The sequence below is a fragment of the Protomyctophum parallelum genome, assembly GCF_964188405.1.
Source record: "Protomyctophum parallelum genome assembly, chromosome: 6".
Lineage (NCBI taxonomy): Eukaryota > Metazoa > Chordata > Actinopteri > Myctophiformes > Myctophidae > Protomyctophum > Protomyctophum parallelum.
Window position 1 is genome coordinate 13,838,412 of NC_139701.1, and position 5,019 is coordinate 13,843,430.

Here is a 5,019-nt window from a genome sequence, read left to right on the forward strand (position 1 = left end):
TGCAGCCTACAGAAGTAATAGTGTGTTTTACCAGATGGTTCCAGCACCAAGAGCTTTAGAGATGTAGTGAGTCGTCCATGTCTTTGGTGAAGAGCAGCTGCCAGGCAGTCTCTCCACATCCTCCTCCAATGTCTTGAACTTCAGAATCTGCATCACTGGACCAAAGATCTGCAGACAGTAGAAGCCGTCAAATACACTCTAATTCTCTCAGAAGTTTAAGAGCCAGTTGCACCACCTCACATGAAGTTCAAACTTAACATAGCCATAGCGCAACCCAAGGCCGTTGAAAAATAGCAGATCTACAAGCTCATAGCGCAGCACCGAGTACCACGCTACGAGCTTGTAGATCTGCTATTTTTGGAAAATCGGGAAAACGTGCACAGAGGTTGTGGTTCATATACTGGCTCAATACATTTCACCATTGTCATGCCTTATACGACCTTTATTGATCAGTTCTCAATCTACACTGACATTTTTAATTGAACTAATTTAGTGTGGCCGTCTCTTTTCATTAACCCAATATTGCCCGAGCCCGATTCTACAAATCCCTTCTAAATCAGTAGTTCTCAAATTGAAATGCATTTGGCCGCAGACCACAAATCAAGATTTTTCAAAAATGTTCACAAATAGCAGATATGAGCTTGTACATCTGCTGATATCCAATGCAATAATCTAAAATTACTCTTTGACGGGTTTTAATGGGTTAACAGTGCACTGGAAGGATAGAGAAAAAGATATGAAACTACTTGAGAAAGGCAGTGTGTGTGGGTGGGTGATTTACCTGGGGTCCCTGCTCAGTGTGTTGTAGAGATCTCCCACCGCCACCACACCTCCTAGCATGCTCCACGGTGGTGTCTCGGATACCCTTGTAGTGATTTCTGTAACACAGGTTTGTTCTAGCTATGGATTGTCCTTAGTTGATCCCTTACCGTTCGAACTGACAGTCCGGCATGTAACTGCCATGACCTGCTCTCTGGGTAAGAAATACATAAGCTCCTCCGCCACGTCAAGGCGTCAATCCATGGGAGGAGAACCCAATTTAGTCATTGCCAATTCCCAATTGCCCCAAGTGTCCTTGAGTCCCTGTTGCTGGCAGCACCACCCCCACAGCTGGGGAGGTATAAACTACTGTGTGCATCCTCCCATACACACTTGCAAGTAGCTTCTGCAGTGCAGCAAAAGGGACGGTCACTTGATCCATCACCAGATTAAGTTCCCACCCGTAAACACGGCCAATTGTGTTTGATGGAGCGCCAGGCCAAGTTGGAGGCACCGCAGTTAATTCTGCAGTGGTGGGCGAGTACTTTACCTCTTACCACACCCAGACGCCCCATAGACAGACGTTTCTAAACGCTCAGGCGCAAGACGCAACCTAGAGCCTGGCTCCGCAAGACGCCAAAGGCCAGTGATCATCACAGGGTTGAAGGGCACCTCAAGCCAGCCCACCAGACGCGAGGCCAACTGACTGGTGACGACTCAGTCAGTAGAAACCTGTGGACAAACAGACAGGCAAACATACAGACATTACTTTTTTTGTTGATGCAATACTGCTCCATTCTGCTGCTCTGTGGAGAGAGAGGGGGTTTTATTTTAGTTTTTTTAAGACAGTGTCAAGTTTCTCTGTGAGGCCTAGCACGTGGAGGAACATGGAATGCCTACAAGATCCACTTCCTGCTGAAAAGGCACCAAACCAACCTGTACCAGAGGTCCTCAAGAGCTGCTTGTCGTCTAGGAAAGGTCACTTACCTGGTCGATCCTCTCATGAAGTACTACTAAAAGCATTCCGTATTAATCCACACAATTCTATAAGTGTAAGGTATGAAATAAAAATGTCTGGCCCTCAACTTAGCTGCATGTCCAGAGATAGACGGCTCCTTGATCAACTTGATGCACCCCCGTAGGAAAGGAAAGACCCTGTGCATGCAGCTGCTACAATGACCAGCGCACCCCAGGTCTGTCTGAGTTACAGTCTTAGACCCGTCTTGCTTCGAGGAGGGCCTCTGTCGATGCTACCAATATCATCGACATCGGTCTTCCTCTTCAACCCCCCCTCTTCAGTCACTTCTACCCCGTCACTAAAGACTATACGCCTCCTTACAGTTTCAGGGAAGCTACAGAACACAGACAGCTGCATCTGTCCGTCTGACCTATAGACAGTCACTCTCCACTGCCTTTGGACTGGCCTTCCACCCAACTCCCATGTGGCGGAGACGCCAGAGATGACTCTGGCCAGCTGCTGACCGTTCACCTCCACGAGGTCATAATGGCTGCCACAGCGGGCGTTCCAACACCTGAAGGGGGGCGTTAGTGTGTCAGGGTGGGACGGAGTCACCAGGGAACCAGAGAACTCCTGGAAGAGAACGTTGCTCTGGGTAGTCACCACGGCTTTTGGTGGCGTGGGAGGGCGGACTAGCACCCACGTCTTAGTACTGGGGACATAGCGCTTACAGAGACACCGGGTGACTTTACGGATAAAAGCTGGTCTCCACTGCTTTCTACGACGGTCATACCAAGGAAGCACCGGCCTCCACTCATTAGTACGCTGGTCAAAGTAGCATGCACAGGGTCTCTCCTCAACAACGGGTGTGACATCCTTCGGAGGTCTGAGAAGCTGCTTCTCAACTACTACTAGTGAGGAAACGTCACTTACCTCGTCGAACTGGCGGTACAGTTCAGGGACACACTCTGTGATGGTGGCCAAGTCGTCAGCTGTCAGGGCACGATTCACCAGGTTGTCCACGCGGACGTCTACCTGCCTTCTGAAACGAGCCCTCAACTTACCTGCACGTCCAGAGACAGCCGGCTCGTTGATCAACCTGATGCGATACTGCTCCATTCTGTGGAGAGAGAGAGAGAGAGAGGCTGCTGTGCCTGGGGGGGGAGAGAGAGAGAGAGGTGCTGCTGTGCCTGTGGAGAGAGAGTACTGAGACAGAGAGAGTACTGAGAGAGAGAGCTGTACACCTGTGAAAGAGAAATGTAAAAGAAAAAGAGAACAGATCTAACAATGAGTATTATTTATGCTACAAGTGGTGTAGCAATTTGAGTTAACTTTTAAATGTAGGCCGCCTAACTAACTTAAGTTTTAAACCCAGTACAACGGTAATAATTAAGACGGGAACCTGACGGTGCAAAAAACAAAACGTTATCGAGGCAACGACGATACCGACAGCCCAAATGATTACAAACGTATTTGAAAAACAAAACTACAGTTTTCGACGCAACACGATACAGCCCAAATGATTAGGATTACAAACGTATTTGAAAAACACTACAGACGTTGACGAATCCGATACCGACAGCCCAAATGCTTACAACCGTATTTGAAAAACAAAACTACAGACCAAAACGACAGACGTTATCGACGCAACGACGATACAGCCCAAATGCTAACAAACGTTATTTGAAAAACACAAAACACAACTACAGACGAAACGATACCGACAGGCGGCAACGGTAACAGACCGTTCCCGGCCCTTAACCGTTCCCAAACCCAACGTACGAGTAATTCGGGGAAAAAAACTCACTGTAACAGGAAAAGCAACAATAAACACTGATTCCGTTCGTTGTTGTCGATGTATCCTCACTGTAACTGTGTGTAATGGTGGTAGGCAAGTGATGTCTCTGTGGCTGTTGAGCAGGTAGTGGTAACTGGTAATGATGCTGTTAAGCGGGTTGGTAGATGCGACTGTCTCTGTTTAGGATTCAATGCATCTGAGGTTGAAACCGTGCGACTCGGCCTTTTATATGACGTGTGCTCGTCCCCGCGGCGGCGCGGCCCGCCCCTCGTCCGTCATTGATTGGTTGACTGCTGGGCTGTCGGCTGTCGCTTGCTCGTTGATTGGTCGGTTTAAATGTCAAACTAACTTTTCAGTTAAAGTGTAACTTTAGGATGCGTTCGGAAATATCGCACGAGTGTGCTCCGGTGCGATTTTTGCTATCGTTATTATTTTTGTTTAAATTCAAGTGACCTTATGTTACGTTTAGAGGAGAAAATATGAGTCGTTGATTGTTGAACTTGAACCACCACTGCAGATCAATGAAATTATGTATTTACATCAGCCTTGTAGCGTGGTGTAGCGTGTGTGTGTGTGTGTGTGTGTGTGTGTGTGTGTGTGTGTGTGTGCAGTGTTACGGTGAAATTGGTGACCTGACACCAAAATTTGTGATCATCTTGTCTTTGACTCATGGCCTAAATACCGCTAGGTTAGACTGCTATAAGTGCTAATAAACAAACAGCAATGATTTACGTATGGAATGGACACTGACGTTATATGTGTTATATCATATGACCAATTTCAGCAGGTCACCAATTTCACGGTAACATCGCCATGCTGGAATGACCCAAAAATAAAATTGCCTGCTGGCGGATTAGTGTGATTTGAGTCTATTAGCCAGACTAGGAATGACCGAGACTCGGCAGAGATTTGGGGTATTGTAATTCAGCGTTTACATACATGACATCACGGTGTCAGATCACGTTCAAGACAATTAGCAACCGTTCTGTAGCTACTGTCATGTCGGCCACTGTTACTGATTTACATAATGAACCGAATACCCCATTAGTTATGTAAATGTAGCCCACATGACAGCACTCTATTGATAGTAAACTCATCTGTTCAATACACAGTAACACCCCCCTGTTGTTGTGTATTGAATAGATCTACTCGAGTAGTTAACCTAGTAATAACCTTTCGACTTTTGTGTCGAAGACTAAAGTTCAAGGCCTTCTGTCTTGAACTTGACCATAGGAAACCTGAGGTGGTTCAGGGGAGTCCCTGCAAAATGTGCATATTCAGAATCAGATCACAGAAGAGAAGACATCAAGTTCACTTTAAAAATTTCATAGTTTACAATACTTGTAGACCGGCTATTTTCAATTTTGTATGACACTGTTTTACCATATTTCAACGTTAATTGTTTTAAAATATTGAATAATGGAGATACCAACATAATCCATCCATCCACCAAACAATGTGAAGAAAATGTGAAGTGATGATCCAACCACACATGTGCAACAGC